General features: G+C 41.0%; 1 protein-coding gene across 3 annotated transcripts in view; it reads left to right on the top strand.

Annotated features, from left to right (window-relative positions):
* The first annotated feature begins 3585 nt into the window (after positions 1 to 3585).
* Positions 3586 to 19168, top strand: part of NCOA3 (nuclear receptor coactivator 3) — a 121068-nt gene continuing 105485 nt past the window's right edge. For all 3 annotated transcript variants that reach the window (XM_027078098.1, XM_027078093.1, XM_027078094.1), the window contains exon 1: positions 3586 to 3710. The gene's annotated coding sequence lies outside the window, so the exon portion shown is untranslated. The remainder of the gene's footprint in view (positions 3711 to 19168) is intronic.

Genomic DNA, 19168 nt, shown 5'->3' with positions numbered 1-19168 from the left:
CTCAGTGCTTTGTGACCACCTAGAGGGGTGGGATAGGGAGGGAGATGCAAGAGGGAAGAGATATGGGGATATATGTATATGTATAGCTGATTCACTTTGTTATAAAACAGAAACTAATACACCATTGTACAGCAATTATACTCCAATAAGGATGTTAAAAAAATGCAAAACAAAAGCAAAATCAAAAAAAAAAAAAAAGAAGACATAGATTACATGAGATCAGAGAGGGAAGCAGAGACCAAATCAGTTAGGGTCTGGGTTTTATCCCAAATGCCATGGGATGCCATTGAAACAGGAGGGAAGGGGGCAGGGCACAACCTCTAAAAGAATGACATAGCCATTGAGGACACGGCAAAAACTGGTTAGAACCAACTAAGTCCAAGACGGTGGAAAATTTGACTTCCAGTAGACCTTGAGCCTCATTATATGCTCATTGTAATACATTGGCATGTTAAACGACACAACCACCAGCGCCATGACAGTTCCTAGGCTAACCATAAAAGGCCAAAAAGTGGGCGGTGGCCCAATTCCTTGAAAACTCTGCCCCTTCTCCAAAAGAGGTGGAATAATCCCCCCACTCATCAGCCTATGAAATTATCCAGCCCATAACAACTAACCATCCCATATTTTGGGGCTCTCACCTTATGTGATGGCCCACACTCTGTCTGTGGAGTGTGTTTCTCTCTATAAATCCACTTCTTACCTATCACTTTGTCTTTCACTAAATTCTTTCTGTGATGAGACATAAAGAACCTGAGCTTCATTAAGTCCTGAGACCAGGTGTGTGATCTCACTTAAAAGACAGTGGGTTCTCAAGAAACATCTCAAATAAACAATCTAACCCTACACCTAGAGCAACTAGAGAAAGAACAAAGAAAGCCCAAAGTCAGTAGAAGGAAAGAAATCATAAAGATCGGAGCAGAAATTAATGAAATAGAAATGAAGGAAACAATAGCAAAGATCAGTAAAACTAAAAGCTGGTTCTTTGAGAAACAAAATTGATAAACTCTTAGCCAGACTCATCAAGAAAAAAAGGGAGAGGATGCAAATCAATAATATTAGAAATGAAAAAGGAGAAGTAACAACTGACACGGAAGAAATACAAAGGATTATGAGACTACTACAAACAACTATATGCCGATAAAATGGACAACCACGAAGAAATGGACAAATTCCTAGAAAAGCACAACCTTCTAAGACTGAACCAGGAAGAAATAGAAAATATAAACAGACCTATCACAAGTAATGAAATTGAAGCTGTAATTAAAAATCTTCCAACAAACAAAAGTCCAGAAAAAAAAAAAAAGAGTGGGTTCTGGCTAGGTTCAAGTCCCACTCTGTGTTGTGCAGTTTCACCATTGGAACATGTTCAGGTTGGAAGTGGCCTAATTTAATGTATGGTTTTTGAAAGATCCCTCTGGCTGCTGAGTTGGGGAGTGGCTTATAGGATGACTAATGAGAGAAGCAAGGAGAGCAGCTGGGGGACAGCTGCAGTTGTGCAGGTGAAAGGTCACCCAGGGTCTTAGTATTTCATCTCTGGGTTCTCAACATATAACATGGTACTTGGTATCTGTTGTTTGATGAGCAAATATTGACTGCATCCATACTATTGCTAAGCTCTGTTGTGGGTGTTAAGAATATATCAGAGAACAGAAGACACGAAAGCCCTACCTTCACGGAGCTTTCATTCTAGTGAGGAAAAGAGATAATTAGCACCATAAACAAAATTACCTGGTGTTTCCAATGATAGAAAGTGCTACAGAGAGAAATGAAGCAAGGAGGAGGGGTAGGGGAAGCTGGGATTGAAGTAGGTGGGAATTTAAAATAGAGAAATTAGGGAAGGCCTCACTGAAGCAGTGACATTTGGACAATGACCATGGGGGAGGTGAGTGATTTGGATTTTCTGGAAAAAAGTGAGCTAGGCAGAAGAAATAGCAAATGCAAGATCTTTAAGGCCAGAGTGTGCTAGGTATGTTGGAGGGACCCCAAGGAGTCCGGTGTTCCTGGAATACAGTAATGAGTGGATGAGAAGCAGGTGATGAGCTTAGAAGGGGGAGGGGAGGGCAGAGACAGGTTGTATGGGGCTCTTCAGGTAACTGCAAAGAGTTTGGAAGACAGACATAAAGTGACTTGGTTTTTACCAGGATCCCTCTGGCTGCTATGTTGAGAATAGACTCCAGGGGAAAGAGTGGAATGCAAGCAGGGAGAACAGTGAGGAGGCTACCGCAGTAGTCCAGGTGGGAAATGGCGGTGGTGGAGCTAGCAAGTGGTTATTTATTTTATTCTAGTCATGCTCAAGACATTTAATACTGATTAAATATTATTATCTAGTATACAGTCCATATCAAAATTTCCCCCCAAATCCTTTTTATAATAAACAAACAAAACCTGGATTCAGCCAAGGCCCACCTATTGCATTTTTAAAAGAATTAATTAATTTTTATTTTTGGCTGCCTTGGGTCTTTGTTGACGTGCGTGGGCCTTCTCTCTCTTCGTTGTGGTGTGCGGGCTTCTCACTGCAGTGGCTTCTCTTGTTGTGTAGCAACGGCTCTAGGCGTGCGGGCTTCAGTAGTTGTGGCATGCGGGCTCAGTAGTTGTGGCAGGCAAGCTCTAGAGCGCAGGCTCAGTAGTTGTGGTGCACGAGCTTAGCTGCTCCGCCTCATGTGGGATCTTCCCAGGGCCAAGGCTAGAACACATGTCCCTTGCATTGGCAGGTGGATTCCTAACCACTGCGCCACCAGGGAAGCCCTGCATTTGGTTCTCACCTTTCACGCTTGGATATTTTTACGAGTCCAGGCTAGGCATTTTGTAGCATGCCTCACCATTCTGGATATGCCTAATTGTTTTTTTCATAGTTATGTTCAGGTTAGCTTTTTTTGTTTTTTGGCAACAATACTACGGAGGGGGCGTTACATTTTCCCCACTGCATCATATCAGAAGACGCATAATTTCAATTTGATCCATTATTGGTGATGCTAAGTGATAGTGACTGGTGATTTGATCGCTTGGTTAGGGTGTTGTCTGCCAGATCGCCCCAGTGCAAAGCCAGCTGTTCCCCTTTGTAGGTGCTGTGTACTCCGTGGGTTGATATTATACTTTGGGACTGAATAAATAGTGAATATACTATTGCCCAACAACCTTTCACCCAGTGACTTTAGCATCTAATGAACAGCCCCGTGGCTTCTGACCTTGTGCCTCAGTTTGCTCATTTGAACACTGAGTCTAACAGTGGTCCCTAAGGGATGCTTGTTTTGAGGATCAGTGCTTGGCACACAATAAACGCTCCATAAGTGTTAGATATTACTGGACAAAAACAAGTATGAAAAAATTAAGGACAAGGCTAGGGTTGCACTCCAGTTCCCCGGATCCCGCCGCGGGTCCCAGGTGGTAAGTGAGCGAAAGCGGCCCCAGGGTCCACTCGGCCACGCCCTCGCGCCACGGAAGCCTGACCGGGCGGGACCACCCACCGCCCCGGCCGCGCAAGGCCCCCTGGGACCGGTAGTGCTGGGCGTGGCCGCGAGACTACATATCCCGGCGGCCCCCGCGCCTCGGCTCCCGCGGCTACTGCCTCAGCCCCTCCACAGTAACGGCGGCGGCTGCGGCTGCTGAGTTTGTGGTGGCGGCGGCGGCGGCTGCAGTGGCTGCTGGCTGAGTGCTGAGCGGCGAGTTTCCGATTTAAAGCCGAGCTGCGAGGAAAATGGCGGCGGGCGGTGAGTGGAGATAAAGGAAGAGCGGCGGCGGGCAAGGGGGTGGAGTGCGAGGCGGAGGGAAGAGGGCGAGTCTCCCGGGCTGCGGCGAGCCGGCGGCTCCGGCTCCGCCGAGGCGCTGCGGGACGCGCCGTGCGGGGGGCGCGCGGAGATAGTTTCGGCGTGTCGGGGCCGCGCCGCTTCCCCGCAGCCTGGGGGCGGCCCGCGGCCGGAGGAGGGGTGTCGAGGTTAGGCGGCAGCTGGCTTGGGAGTGCGAGGGGGGTCCCCGCGTGGAGGGGTCACCCCGAGGAGTTTTGGGGGGACCGCGGGGGTCCATTTTTCCCGCCTGTCCCTAAAGTTTTACCCTCCCGCAGCCCTCGGGGTGCTTTTGAAAGCTCCCCGCGACCCCTCCTCCCGCTGCCTCGGCGTCTCGTAGTTATTCGGAAGAATCGGGGGGGGGGAGCCGCACAGACCCCCCGCTCACCCCCAGCCCAGCCTCCAAGTCGTATTGAGAATCGGGTTGGATTTTGTTGCCGTGTTTCCTCCTGCACTTGGGCATTTTAAATATTTTAACACGAATTATCTGCGGGATTTCCATTTTGGGCACGGGTAGGTTCTCAGCAGTTTTTCTCAGTAAAAAGGCATTTTGCTACCTCGGGTGTGAAGGCTGGGAAATGGCAAGTGGAAGTTAGTGAATTAAATTTGGGATTGGGCTGTCTTTATTATTACTCTTTTTTTCTTGTCTCCATCTCTAATCTTCTTACGTACATTGATTCAATTTGTGATGGTTTAAGTAGTTTGTCTTAAACATGCTTTAGAAAAACAACCCACGAGTAGTTGGAGGGCTTAGTTGCTTCCTAGGCAGTTTGAGGGCACTCAGGGTGGAAAAGTTAACCAAAAGAGCAGCTGTGAGAGGCAGAGAGCATCGTCTCGAAATCTCACTAGCAGTAGGAGTTGGGGCTTCTCAAATGGAAAGACACGAAAGGTCTGAAATTCTCTCGAAGTCGGAACTTTTTTTTTTTTCTCTCTCCTTCCCGAATGTGAAGACTTCCTTCTTGCACTTTTTGAGCAGCAGCGCTTCAAAGCCAACCTGTTTTTGTTATTAAGCCCGTACCGTAAAGAAACAGGAAGGCAAGTACCAGCTGTGTCTCGCTGCAGCGGTTTGAAATGGAGTTGAATGAGATGAGTGAGAGTGCTGGTAGTATTGAGTGAGATTGCTTCATCTCCTTGATTCAGACGCCTGGTCTCGGATCCACCTAACTGGTCCCTGGCTGCAGGAACGCATCACTTATTTGTTGCAGCAGGTTATTTAGAGGATGGGAGGAAAAAAAAAAATCGTAAGTCTTGTGATTGACGCATAAACCAAAATGTGAAATGGAAATCTGTAAGTTTGTGTTCTTGAAAACAAATTCAGTTATTGCTTGTTAGTTTAGGATAGGTTATACCCAATATAACTGGTCTAGGGACAACTGGGAGGGTACAAAAAGAAAAACGAACCTCTGTCCTACTCTAAACCCTCCAGTTCCCATTCCCAGGAAGCAACGACTGTTACTGGTTTCTAGAGTATTCTTGGTTTTTGGAATAATTAAAGAATTTTCATTCGAAACACACCCCTGTTGGATACCAAAAGCAGGGAAAAAGAATGAACCAAAGAAAAGGAAGATGGGGTGGGAATACTGCTTTCTCTTTACTGTCTTCAACAATTGTCGATGGCTATTAGAAAAGCTCTTCCAAACTTACTGCTTATGTTGCCTGATCTATTAGCACCCTTAAGGAAATAACAATCTGTGGGGCTTTAGGGTGAAGAACCCTGCCAGGGTTCATTGTTTGTATGTAAGATGAAGCCTCTGTAACATGTAAAATGATATTGAACACTATAGCTTCTGTTACTGGAGGTTGCTTCAGGTTCTGCATTTAAATGAGTAGTAATCTAGATTGCCTGCGATCCTAAATTATAGGGGAATTTTATGTATCGATAGAAATGACTTAACTGTCTAATCAGCATTAAAAAAAGGGCATAGCTTCTGGTATATACAAGTACATATCGGACATGAGGATTGTGGACTAAGTGGGAAGCTGTAATGTTTCTAGAGCAGTTACAGGAAATGTTTCTACCATAAAATATTCCTTCACTACAGAGGCTTTGAAAATGCATAACAACCGTAGTATAATTAACAGGATTAAAAAAAAATGTTTTAGAATGCTGGTTTTAAATTTATCAACACTAACTTCATTAAAAAAATTCAATGATATTAAAGATTAGGAGATTAGGGATTATATTAAATATATTTTGAAAGTGAGTATGCTGTGTTTTCCCCATATAGAAATTATTTCTATACATCGCCATCCCCCACCCCCAAGCAAATAAATTAGAATTCATTCAATAAAGAGTGAACGTTCTGTTGGACCCTGGACCCTTTTTCTAGGAGTCACGTAAATAAAAAATAGTTGCTGAAATGATTACTTACCAATGCCTTCTTGATTGGTCATTTGAAGTAAACTTTCTTACTATGTCAGGGACATATTAAAGATAAAGAGGTTTATTTTTCTTTTAAATTCAGTCCTTTGAGCATTAGTAGTATAATTCTATATAGAATAGTTCCTTTTAACTTGAAGACTAGTAGGTTTTTGAGAAGTCTTCTAAAAGAATGACTTATATTTTAGCTTGGACAATAGGGTAAGATAAAAAACCCAAACTCCTATTGTCCTATCCCTAATTGGTGTTAAAATAAACGGCTTTAGGGTTTCTTTCTACAATTTTTTTAGACTGTATAATTTCAAGCCTTGGCCAGAGGATGTGGACTACTTTTGCAAACTTTTAATTTGTTGCAAGTTTAGAATGAATATAGCCTCCAGTGGCTGTCTACACAGCCAAGTGACCACACTTTAACACAATTGTTACTCTTTAAATGCTACCTAGGCCTAGAAAAACAAGAGTTGTTGATCATGATTGAAGAGGAACTGGAGTTTCTCAAAGGTTAAACTAGGGAGTACCTGTCCCAGTTTGGTTTGAATTTACTCTGTGGTGTAGAATATTCCTTTTTTGCATTATTGAGTGGTTAAAGCTCTGGGAGCAGGAAATTAGTATTGGAAATGTATGTTAACTTTTCTTTTTCCTCACAGTTCAACACTTTAAGGAAATAGGTGAGTGTATGGTAGTTTAGATTCTCAGGGATAGCATTGAGGTTGAGTGCTGCAGTAAAATGTAGGCATTTTCTTTTCCTTTATGAGTGCTTTTTGGGGTGGGGGAGGGGATTACAAAATGAACCTTTTACAGTTCAGGTGGAGGAGGGGTTCGATTGTACTGAGGTTTATTCCTTCACTTTGTTAATGATAGCTAGGTAAATTCATTTGGCCCATTGGTTTTCTGACAGGGTTTCTGGGAGAAGATTATTTTGGGTTAAGGATATAATTTATCTAGAGCCTAACCTTATTTTCAGCTCCCTAACAAATGATGGAATTGACTTGAATTTAATCGCCTTTCCCTTTCCAATCTTCTGGTGGAAAGTTGTTAAATGAACAGGAAAATTGCCAGAAGATACACAGCAGGAGTTGAAAGGAAGACCTGCAGTGTCTAGAAGGCTGATTTATCCACAAACCGGATAATCGTAGACTACATACTGCCAGTTCCCAATTTCGTCAGTATAACTCAGTTTGGTAGGTTCTTTGGTCTAGGTCAATTTACAGAGGGACAGTAATAAAGGTTTATTTAACTACCTGTGTAGTAAACTTTGTGGCCTAGAGGAAAAGGAAAGAAGTCTGACCTAACTGGCACAGAGGCTTTACCTGTTTCAAAGAATGCTCTAAGAGCAAATGGACTAGTGTTTCCTGTTTGTCCCTTTTCCTATTTTTCATTAGGAACATCAGTGTCCTATTTTTTCTTTCTGTTAATATTTTTTATTGATATGTTCTAGGAAAGAGTGTGATTTTACTGTTCACCTATGAAGGAATTCAGAAAATTTTAATCTCTTTAGTTAGAGACTGCAAGTGAGGGTTATGAAACTTCACTTTTTGGAAAGTAGGCTGACTAGATTACTAAATTTAACCTCTTCATCATCCACATGGTGAGAGAATATTGGCCTGGGTATCACATAGTAATGGATAATCTACTGCTCCCTGCGGCTTTGCTTTTGGTAGCTATGGCAGCTGAGTAGGAGTGGTAGCTGGATAGATGGGAAAGGACTGCAGAAGTCAGCATAATCCTCAATTAGGATAAGCCTCATGGTTAATTGAACGTTGAGTGTACAGGTTAAATCCCATTATAACAAACTCCAGGGGACTAGCTAAATTATTTTGTTGTACTGGGATTGAGCTTTATTGAATATTGTTTGAAATAAATTGGTCTTTTTGTTTTTGTTAGAGATGTGGGAAAATTTTTTATTTGTTTCTTATGGCAAACTGTTTATTGTAACAGTTTGACAAGTTGTTACTCATGTGCCAGTGTGTTTCACCTTCATTTTTAATGCTTTTGCCTTTAAAAAGGAACCCACTGTGAGCTGGGCAGATAATTTATCCCCCATCCTCCCCCCATGTCTCTGTCTAGAGTAGCTCCATTAGTTTATCTCAACAACCAAATAAGTTTATTAGTAAGTACTACTGCCACGATCCAAGTGTGGTCATAGGAAATGGGAAATTCCCCAGGTTTCCAGGTGACTGCTGCTGGTCATTTTTTTCTGCCCCTGAAAATTTTAAAAATAAAATATACCTCATTTTAGTGTGAACTATTCTTTGTCAGCAATAATTAAGGTAACCCTTTTCTGTTCAGCTCAATGTAGTTTTAGACCTTTAGATTTCTATATGGTATTGTTAAAAAGAACGAGATGGTAATGTAATCTTTAAGATTCTTCCATATAAATGTGGAATTTTTCAGAAATAGGGTTAATAAACATGAGAAGAATACTGTTCTTATGCTTGGCCAGAAATACACTTTTTTCTTTCTGTCCTCTAGTTTTAGATTGGTGTTTGTCAAACTTCAGGCATTTACATCCTACCTTCATATCTAAAGCTAACATTTTTAGTTTGCTTAGAGCATTTTGATTGGGTGCAGCAAAACATTTTTGAAGTCATTCTTTTAAATAGATGTCCCATGAAGGAGGGAAAATCTGAAAGAGGGAATTTCAAAGCAACCCAACCAGTGTTTTGAAAGTTCTCAAGTCTTAAGAATAATGACTGACTAGTAGGCAGGAAGCCTGCAGTTGTATTGTGGTATTGTTCCTCCATCTTGTGCATTTGAGAACTTGAGTACAAAAGAGGAGAAAGCTTGGGGAAGGGGAAGAAAGGGTTTTAACATACAAGAAAAGGGGAGGGGGGAGACTTTTAGAGTAAATATTCTTTGCTCTTCTGTTTAAGTGAAATCTAAAACCAAGTAATTTTTACTTTGAGAGGAAATGTTTATCAAAATCTAAGTGTCCAAAACTGACATTTTTATAAAAGAGTTGTTATTGGTAGAAAGAGCAGTGTGAGCATATGCCCAGTTTTAAAACAATTTTAATTTAAAAAAAACCCTACATGTGAAATCCTTTAAATATTTCCCCCTTTGTTACCTGAGCAGTATCATTTGTTAGCTTGTTATTTTGAAAAGAATAGTACCAGTGAAGAGTTTGAGAATAATTTGCAAGTTTGTACTCTGAGATTGCAAATCAACCTCTCTAGGTCTGCTTTTAAATTTATAACACAAAGAGGTGGAGTATATGATCTTCCAAGGTTCCTTGTATTAGAAAATCCTATAAACTTAAAACATCGTATAGATATGTAGAATGGCCTTAAAATTTTTTTTTTTGGTCAAATATTAAATGGATTGAGCAGTTTATGCCAGATAATGGTGTGAAGATGCAGGTTTCTGTGCTGACTCATGAGTCTGGGGACAGGATGACTTTGAGATTCTGACTTCACCATAGTAATATATGCTACAAGGGCAAAATTTGTGTTGTGTGTGTGTGTTGGGGGCCGGGAGGGAGAGACTCTTCAACCTCTTCCTTCTGGTGTAAGAAAATGAAGTCATATTTTCTTTACTCTCAGTAAAGCTGTCATCAGTGAAATGGATTATTGAATTTAAGTCACTCTGTAGAGTAGCTACATCAGCTTGGTTTCGTTTCTAGATTGAAATTTGGCAACTGTATTTGAAAATACTTTAAGGATAACCCAGTTTTCTCTTAACCAGATTGTGTCTAAATTTAGTCTACACACTCTCTGCTCCAACCAGACTCATCTCTCTCCTCTTTTACCTGCCTGGTGGTGGTTGTGTTTTATGACAGTACTTTCATCCCATCCAAGAGAGTCGGCTCCAGTGCTGTCAGAGCAAGTGTTTGGCTGCATCTAGGAAAATCTAACTTCACTAAGTGAGCGAAATAACTCCACACACACATTGCATCTGTTGGAGGGTCAGTGGTGTCTTTTCATATGAGACAGGACTATTAGTATATTAAGTTTTACACATAATTTCGCTGGGAACCAGTAACGTTAATTCAGGAAGCTACTTTCAAAGTGCATAACCACATCGAGAATGGTGGAAGCCTTAGGTGTGTGGGCCCCAAATTAGGTGAACCTGAAATCATGAACTTGCCCAGTACCTTCAGTCTCCCTTTTTTTTAACCATAGTACAAAATAGCTCCCACATGTGACTTCTAAAACTGACTTTCATTCTACTGTTCTCTTACCTCTGAGGCCTTAAGCTTCAATCATTTTTTTTTATAGCTTCAGTCATCTTTAATTGGCTACTGCTTGGCTGCTGCCCACTCCCCCATAAACACACATACTTAATCAGTGTTTATTAAGCTTGTACTATTTAAGGCACTCAGAGTTAAAAAGGTTTTGACCTCCAAGTGCACACAATCAATCAGGTACTCACATCACTTCAGAACAAGGTAATCTGTTTTGCCTATAAAGATCTTGGAGAAGTTCAGTGGAGGAAAGGGACCAGGTGATCAGGATGCAGGGCTTTGAAGAATGACTATGATTTTATTATGGAGAGAGCACAGTTCCTCTTGGTGAGAAATCATTAGCAAGAGTGCAGAGATAAAACATTTCAAGACTTGATTATTTAAATATTCAGTTATGGGGGCTTCCCTGGTGGTGCAGTGGTTAAGAATCTGCCTGCCAATGCAGGGGACTCAGGTTCGAGCCCTGGTCCAGGAAGATCCCACATGCCGTGGAGCAGCTGAGCTCGTGTGCCACAACTACTGAGCCTGCGCTCTGGAGCGGGAGAGCCACAACTGCTGAGCTCGCATGCCACAACTACTAAAGCCCACGTGCCTAGAGCCCATGCTGCGCAACAAGAGAAGCCACCGCAATGAGAAGCCCGCCCACCGCAACGAAGAGTAGCCCCCGCTCGCCGCAGCTAGAGAAAGCCTGCGCACAGCAACAAAGACCCAACGCAGCCAAAAATAAATAAATAAATACATTTATATATAAAAAAATTCAGTCATGTGATTTTGCTTTTTTTTTTTTTTTTTTTTTTGCGGTACGTGGGCCTCTCACTGTTGTGGCCTCCCCCCGTTGCGGAGCACAGGCTCCGGACGCGCAGGCTCAGCGGCCATGGCTCACGGGCCCAGCCGCTCCGCGGCATGTGGGATCTTCCCGGACTGGGGCACGAACCCGTGTCCCCTGCATCGGCAGGCGGACTCTCAACCACTGCGCCACCAGGGAAGCCCTGATTTTGCTTTTGTAGACTCCTATTGATACATTTTTCTTAAATATATTTTCATTCCAGTTTCTAAAAGGAGTCCAGACCCTTTATTTCTAGATTACTATAATAGCTTTCCAGTTAGTCTCTGCCCTTTCGCTACTCCTGTTCTTCTGCCAGTTTAAACTTTTTAAACATTTTGATCACATTTTTTGCTTAAAAATCTGCAGAGTACAATCCAAATTCCTTAACCTAATGTTCAGTTCTTATCACAGTCTTTTTTTTTTTTTTTAAATCAATCTTTCCCACTTTTGTTGCCCCTTGTTTCAGTCATGCTGATTTTTTCTGCTCTTCTCCCTTGCTATCTAGTCTAGTCATAAGGCCCGGCTCAGATCCTATCTCATTTAAGTAAATTTCCCAGACTACCACAACTGAAAATATACCTCTTATTTCCTGATATGAATCTTAATTATCTCCTTCTGTGCATGAGTATTTATATTTTTAAGGGAGTTTTAAATTTTTTATTTCATTTTATTATTTTAAAAATTTATTTATTTATTTTTGGCTGCATTGGGTCCTAGCTGCTGTGTGCGAGCTTTTCTCTAGTTGCGGCAAGCGGGGGCTACTCTTTGTTGTGGTGCGTGGGCTCTAGGCACGTGGGCTTCAGTAGTTGTGGCACGCGGCTCTGTAGTTGTGGTGCATGGGCTTAGTTGCTCCGGGGCATGTGGGATCTTCCTGGACGAGGGCTCAAACCCGTGTCTCCTGCCTTGACAGGTGGATTCATAACCACTGTGCCAGCAGGGAAGACCAAGAGCCAGTATTTATTGATTGGTAGGACGGATTCAGTCAAATTGTCTATTCTTTGAGATAGGGACCATTACTTTTATAAGCTTTTAAAATCCTCTTTTCAGTGATACTCACTTTAAGTCCCCCCCAAATGCTTGGTGTTTGAATGTGAAAGTTTCTAGAGTTCAGCTCTCAAGTCAAATTTTCTACTTGGAAATCGAGATAAAATTAGAGTCCTAACGGTTTGCTTGGGACTTGTGTCTCCCTCAAAGAGTTGGCCCAGATAAATCGTGTCTGGGCCTTAGAATACCACATTCTTATTTGCCACTTGCCCTAGGACCGAGCAGTCCTTCTGTAAGTTGCTCAAATGTTTTTATTCAGTACCACTGTTCTTCAAAGAATTGTGTTAAGTGTTGTGGGCATTAAAATCCCTTTGTGATCTAGGAGTTTACAGTCTAGCTGAGAAATGAGTATAATTGAAAAAACATAGTTGCAGCAACATAAAGTGGTTCAGAAGTTCAGAGGAAGAAAAGGTCATTTTCAGCTGGGATTGTTAAGGAAACTTCATGGAGGAGATGGAGTAGATCTGAACGGAACTAATTGCTGCTTCTAATCTTCTCCCTTGCCCAATTCTTTTATTCTGTAGTGTTTACTTAACATAAAATTATAATGTTTAAAAAATTTCATTTAAAAATATATGTGAGGGCTTCCCTGGTGGCGCAGTGGTTGAGAGTCCGCCTGCCGATGCAGGGGACACAGGTTTGTGCCCTGGTCCTGGAAGATCCCACATGTGGCGGAGCGGCTGGGCCCGTGAGCCATGGCTGCTGAAAAAAAAAAAAAAAAAAAAAAAATAAATATATATATATATATGTGAAAAAGTGAAAGTAAGGCTCCTGCTACCCCTAGGTCTTTGGTCATTATAGCTACCCCCCCCGCCCCACACCAAGGCTACTACTGTTAGAGGATAATTCTGTACATGGGATTATGGATGTCTCTTTAGTTTCTTTTTTTCTATTCTCTCACCCTCCCTTTTTAATTAACAAATGGGAGCTTCCACTATTTTTATTTAGCAAAAGAACTTGGAGAGCCTTCTATATCTCATATTTTAAAAAGGCTGTATAATATTCCATTGTATGAATGGATATAATTTATTTAACCAGTTCCTCATTGCTGTTTCCAATCTTTTATTATTTTGAATGATGCTACAGTGAACTATATGTAGATCTGTGTGCTGGTATGAGTATGTTTTAGTACAGAAGTCTTAGAAATGAAATTTTTGAATCAAAAGAAACGTACATTTAAAACTTTAATACCACTTACCCAGTTACCTCCAAAGAGGTTATACTAATGCTCTCACCTTTTGTCCATGAGAGTGACTGTTTCTCTTTTTTTGTCCTTTCATGTTGTTTGACTGCTTGAAGGCATGAGATCTTCTGTTGTTCTTTGTCTCAGAGTTTGCAACTGAACTCCTGTGGAGTTCCCATAGCCTTTCATAATATGACTCTAATCTACATTTCCAGCATCATCTCCTTAATTCTATCTGTATATCTTATACTTTATTTTTATTATTATTATTATTTTTTTGGCTGTGCCACATGGCTTGTGGGATCCAAGTTCCCTGACCAGGGATTGAACCCTGGCCCTCAGCAGTGAGAGCTCAGAGTCCTAACCACTGGACTGCCAAGGAATTCCCGTATCTGTGTATCTTATACTTTAGTTGCAGTTGTCTCCTTTGCTCTACCTTCCCCCTCTTACCCGAATAAAATTCCCTTTCCTGTGTTCTGATTCATATTCTTAGATATGAAAGATAAAAGCTACCATTTATCGATTGCCTGTGTGCCTGGACCTTGTTCTGTGCTGCATGTACATGATCTCATTTAATAGTCTGGGTTTTTTGATGCAGAGCCCTTTTTTTCTTCTTCAGATGAAGTCATACACAAAACCCTATTCAAAGTAGAAAAGGTGAGTCTTTTAAAATTTATTTTCTAGGTTGAAATTTAAACTGCTTACCGGTTATAAGGACAGTGAAGGTGAAACTTGTAATGAGTATAAAATTTGAAATTCGGTTATGAAGAGCTATTATGGACCTAAATCCATCTCTGCCTCGAGTTTATTTCTGTATTAAAAAAACCCAACTCATACATAGATACAGTTCAAGATGGTCTCAGTTCAGAAATATTTTTTGAAATATGTAACAGGTGCACATGGGATAAATTCAAAAGGTACCAAAGGATATACAGTGGAAAGTAAGGCACCTTCCTCAGCTGACTTCCCTATCCCCTGCCCAGAGGCAACCATTGTTACTCTAGGCATATAAATGCATGTGCTTAAAAACTTTAAGTTTAATGAATTTCTCCCATGTTTTGGGAAAAACTTTATATTGAAGTGTAATATACATTCAGAAAAGTGCACAGTACAGTCTGATAAATTTTCATAAAATGAACACCAATGTAACTGGCGCTCAGAAGCCCTCTTCTGGACTGTATACTTTTTAAATGATCTTGGAGAGGTTTCATATCTATATTTATAGCTACTAAGTTCTTTCTAATGGTTACACAGTGTCCCACTGTATGGATATATCATAATTTTTCCAGTTTCATATTACTACAAACAAAGCTGTAAGTGTATTCATACATGTTTCTTTGTTCTCATGTTTTGTTATGAAGTATATAAAAATTTGTAGATGGAGAATGCTACTTTAAAGACTATGAGGGGCTTCCCTGGTGGCACAGTGGTTGAGAGTCCGCCTGCCGATGCAGGGGACACGGATTCATGCCCTGACCTGGGAAGATCCCACATGCCGCCGAGCGGCTGGGCCCGTGAGTCAGGGCCACTGTGCCTGCGCGTCCGGAGCCTGTGCTCCGCAACGGGAGAGGCCACAACAGTGAGAGGCCCGCATACCGCAAAAAAAAAAAAAAAAAGACTATGAATTTAAACTTTTTATAGATACTGCAGCTTGCTCCCTTTAGAGGTTGTATCAATTGACAAATCCACCAGCAGTGTGTGAAGTGCCTGATTCCCTCATCTCTGAGTAATATATAGTGGCATCAAATTTTATAGTTTGAGAAATTAAAAAAATCTTTTCATGTGTTTCTTCTAGTGCTTTTTTGTTTTTCTTTAACATAAAATAAAAAAATACATAAAAATTAAAAAATGTAAAAAAAAAAAAAAACCCAGTTAGGATGTCAAACTGGTAGCATAGATTAATGAGGTGTGATAGACTACAATATGTTGTAACTGTATATATTTGTTCCTTTTAGTATATTTAAAGTTGTTTAAAATGTACCTAGGTAACATTTGGGTATGCTGTTTTAAATTTTAGAAATCTGCTTTATTGAGGTGTAATTTACTTATAATAAAATTCAGTCATTTTAAGTGTGCAGCTTGAGGTGTTTTTTTTTTTATTTTAAGCAGAGGTCTTCTTAGAAGCCCATATGATTTAAATTTATTTATTTATTTATGGCTGTGTTGGGTCTTTGTTTCTGTGCGAGGGCTTTCTCTAGTGTGGCAAGTGGGGGCCTCTCACTATCGCGGCCTCCCTTGTTGCGGAGCACAGGCTCCAGACACGCAGGCTCAGTAATTTTGGCTCACGGGCCCAGTTGCTCCGCGGCATGTGGGATCTTCCCAGACCAGGACTCGAACCTGTGTCCCCTGCATTGGCAGGCAGATTCTCAACCACTGTGCCACCAGGGAAGCCCGCAGCTTGAGTTTTGATGAATGTAAACGGTTTTACCATCACCATAATCAGGATACAGAACATTTCCATCACCCCAGAAAGTTCTTGCTCATTTGCGTTCAGTCCTGTTCGGGGTTTTGTATTCAATCATCCACTGTTCTGCTTTCTATCACTATAGTTTGCTGTTTTCTTTTTTTCTCCAACTTTGAGGTGTAATTGACAATTAATTGCATATATTTAAATTGTACAATTTGGGTTTTGATGTGTATGTCTACCCATGAATCCGTCATAATTACAATAACGGAAACACCTGTTACCTTTGAAGTCCAAAATCTGATCCCTCCTGTATCCCTTTGTAATCCATCCCTCCCCCATCTTCAGGCAATTACTGATCTGCTTGGTGTTACTAAAGATTAACTTGTATTTTTGAGAACTTTTAATATATGGAATTATACATATAGTATGTACATTTTCTTTGGGGGAGGCTGGCTTCTTTCACTTATAGTTATTTAGAGATTTATTCATGTTGCATATGTTAATAGTTTCATTTTTTATTGTTTAGTACTATTGCGTTGTATAGGTATATCACAAGTTATTTATCCATTCACCTATTAAACAGTTGGGTTGTGTCCAGTTTTTGGTTATCAAAAATAGAGCTTTTATGACATTTGTGTTGCAAGGCTTTGTGTGAACAAATGCTTTCATTACTTTTGAGTAAGTGTCCAGGAATGGCATGGCTGGGTTATATGCTAAGTGTATGTTTAACATTTAAAAATTTTAAGAAACTGCCACTTGTTTCTCAACACGATTGTACCATTATATATTTCTCCCAGCAGTGTATGATAGTTCAGGTTGTTTCACATCCTCATCAGCACTTGGTATGGTGAGTCTTTCTGATGCGTGCCATTCTAGTGGGTATATAGTGGTAGCTCATTGTGGCTTTGAGTTTTCCTAATGACTAATGATGTTGAATATATTTTTATGTGCTTACTTGCCATTGGTATATCTTTTCTGGTGAAGTGTCTGTTCATATCTTTTGCCCATTTTTTTTTTTTTTGGCCGTACGCGGGCCTCTCACTGTTGTGGCCTCTCCCGTTGCGGAGCACAGGCTCCGGACGCGCAGGCTCAGCGGCCATGGCTCACGGGCCTAGCTGCTCCGCAGCATGTGGGATCTTCCCGGACCGGGGCACGAACCCATGTCCCCTGCATCGGCAGGCGGACTCTCAACCACTGCGCCACCAGGGAAGCCCCACAGTTAGTATTAATATTACATTATTGTAACCTTAAATCACCTATCTTCCCAGACACTTCTTTTTCTTTACTCGAATAGAGTGACACCTTAATTTACTAACCAGTCCCCTTACCCTAATTTGAACATATGTATTTTAATTCTTTTCTGTCTGATTTATTCTTTTTGTCATGCTGGGATTTTGGAACATTTTGCAACTTACATTTAAGAAGCCTCATTTAAAAAAACCAGTGGAAATTTCCAGCTTAAAAAAAAAATCCAACTACTGGTCTAATAACTGCTTTGCAGGAAGAAAGAAATATGAAAAAGAACCACAGACATTCTGGATGTCAGCCTGTGAAATTTTCCACTATTTCCCGTAATAACATGCAGGCATGCTTTTACTGCTGGATTCAGCGCAACTGCAGTTGCACTCTGAGTGGAATTTGAAGCTACTCTATCAATGATAAAATGGCATCTGGCCAGCTTTTAGTGAGCAGTGCATAAATTCACACATCATACTGTTATGTTTGTTTCATCTCTGCCTGGATAGCGTGGCCATAAAACTGAACTTGGAAAGTTATTTAAAAATCTTGATTCCAAAATTTCTGTTAGTTTTAAGTGTATTTTGATTTTTAAATATTCAGTAGGTTTATTATATAGCTGAGAATATAGATATATAAAGTCATTCTTTTAGTCATAATACTGTGTACATTTTTAGAGGATTTTATACTATATTGAAGAATGCTCAGAAAATTAAAAGAAAGTTTAAAAATTTGCATAAGCTCAATATTAACTTGGTGTGATTCAAGAAACACTTTAGGGCTTCCCTGGTGGCGCAGTGGTTGAGAATCTGCCTGCTAATGCAGGGGACACGGGTTCGTGCCCCGGTCCGGGAAGATCCCACATGCTGCGGAGCAACTGGGCCCGCGAGCCACAGCTACTGAGCCTGCGCGTCTGGAGCCTGTGCTCCACAACAAGAGAGGCTGCGATAGTGAGAGGCCCGCGCACCACCATGAAGAGTGGCCCCTGCTTGCCACAACTAGAGAAAGCCCTGGCACAGAAACGAAGACCCAACACAGCAAAAATAAATAAAATAAATTAAAAAAACAAAGAAACACTTTAATCTCTATTTCAGGTTCTTATTAATCTTTTCAAAGAGTCAGTAGGCTTTATATTAAAACTGATAACTGTTTTTACTTTGCTTTTTCAAATTTAAAGGCAAACAGTATTACACTCTTTTCCTAATGAGGGAAGTCCAGGTTGCCCAGTTCTATAAGCTGGCAAAGCAGAATGATGATGAGTAGATTACAAATACTGTACTGTAATCACCCACTTCTACCTTGTTTCATCTCTTTCATGGCAAATGCCTAACAGTAGTGTTAAGGAATGAAATAAAAAAATTCAGATTTCATTAATTTAAACTCAAGCATTTCTGCAGTGGGGAATTTGAGCATTCAAAGTGATAACAACAGATGTACATATCTTAGTGTTTTAAGACTTTGTAAGTCACGTTTTGGAAATAAAGGCATATGATGTGTATCTTTTTCAGGACTATTAGGTCTTACATTTGAACAAGAACAGCTTTGTGACATAACCGTGGCCTCCACCCCTTCCCTGTGATCTATTCCTCCACCCTTGTACAGTCTCACCCTTCCTCTTGACCTCGCCTATCTGTAACTCTCCTCCTGTCCTATTCACGCACTTCCTCTTCTCAGCCCTCATGCTATCTGCGACTGTTTTATCCCTTTCCTCTCAGCCTAAATTTTCTTCTGGCCCATAACCTTTTTTTTTTCTTTGTCAACTTTCCATCCTTCAAGTCTGTCACTTTTTCTAGTTGCTCGCTGTTAACCAAGTCTCTTCTTTACCTTTGGAAGGCTTCTTTGCTCCAAGTTTCTCTGCGTCTGTCAGAGTGATTTTCTTTCTTTGAACCATCGAACACACACATCCTCACACTCTCTCAAATCTTTTAACTCTTTATTTCTGCCTCCATGTTTCGATTTATTTTACAGAGATTTACTGAGTGCTAGCCATGTGTCAGGCTTTTCTCTAGATGTTAGTGATATACCAGGGATCAGAATGGCTGTGGGGGAAAAAAAAGCTGCATAAGGGGACCAGAAACTGGTGTGTGTGTGTGTGTGTGTGTGTGTGTGTGTGTGTGTGTGTGTGTG

Source organism: Aethalodelphis obliquidens, unplaced genomic scaffold (genome assembly GCF_003676395.1).
Source record: "Aethalodelphis obliquidens isolate GAN/ISIS:26980383/991018 unplaced genomic scaffold, ASM367639v1 scaffold42, whole genome shotgun sequence".
NCBI lineage: Eukaryota > Metazoa > Chordata > Mammalia > Artiodactyla > Delphinidae > Aethalodelphis > Aethalodelphis obliquidens.
Note: the sequence above shows the minus strand (reverse complement) of the source record. Positions and strands in the feature narration are given on the sequence as shown.